This window comes from Hippopotamus amphibius, chromosome 14 (genome assembly GCF_030028045.1).
Source record: "Hippopotamus amphibius kiboko isolate mHipAmp2 chromosome 14, mHipAmp2.hap2, whole genome shotgun sequence".
In the NCBI taxonomy this organism is placed as follows: domain Eukaryota; kingdom Metazoa; phylum Chordata; class Mammalia; order Artiodactyla; family Hippopotamidae; genus Hippopotamus; species Hippopotamus amphibius.
In genome coordinates this window covers 59,768,589-59,769,568 of record NC_080199.1, presented here as the reverse complement: position 1 = coordinate 59,769,568, position 980 = coordinate 59,768,589, and positions in this window count along the sequence as shown.

The window sequence follows — 980 nt, the reverse complement described above, 5'->3', positions numbered from 1 at the left end:
CAGAAACTAGGGAGGTGAGGAAGGGGGCCTTCCATTACCTTGACATCACTATTACAAGGCAAATCAGCCCTTTCTGTTGTTCTTTTCCCTCACTTACCAAAGAAAGAAGTACACAGCAATTTTGCACTAAAACTTCCCCCAAACAACACATCTTACTCTGGAATTTATTATATGCATCCTTACTTCCACAAAGAACCAACATTCTGTAATTCAGAAGAAGACCTAAATTGTCAGCAAATTTTACATGTTATTGACTGTTATTTTAAAGTTACTTTTTGTGTAAAGAAAAAAAAAGGTAAAGTTCACTTGGTTTAGTTTTTTCCCCTATTCCCTTCAGTGTAGTTACTTATTTGAAACAAAATTAAGTTCGTTTGGTTTTGTTTGTACTCATTTTATTTCCTTGATTGTTTGTTTTGAGTATGTGAAAAACTAACATGGTTCTAAAATTCAGAGGTATTCGAAAAGTTTTATTCAAAGAAATGTCACTTCCCCCATCTCTTCTACCCTGTTCTTATTCCCTCTTCACCACTGTTTTTCACTCACCCGCTGGAGGTAACCCATCTCATTGATTTCTGGCCTGTTCTTCCTATGTTTCCTCACAAATGAGCGGAAGCACACGTATTTTCTTTTTCCTCCTTTCTTATATAAAAGGTACTCTAAGTGGCAGTCATTTCCATCCATTAAATATGTTCTAGTAGCTTTGCATCCCAGAGAGAGATTTGAACTCTCAATCCTTTCCTTCTCTGAAGTCCACTGAGGGAAGATTGATTTATTTTGCAAATTTGCCTGCCCTGACCTCAAAAGCATTCAAATGCACTTACCAGTGGGAATGTAGGGAGGGGACCAGGGGTCCCTTCACTTATGGAGATTAGATGTGGCCTCACACCAGACAAAATGTTTATACAGTGCTACCTTCAGAATGACCTGTGGTGGGTTTTGATTCAGACAATGGCTATTATGGTGACCTTCCCTAAATAAAC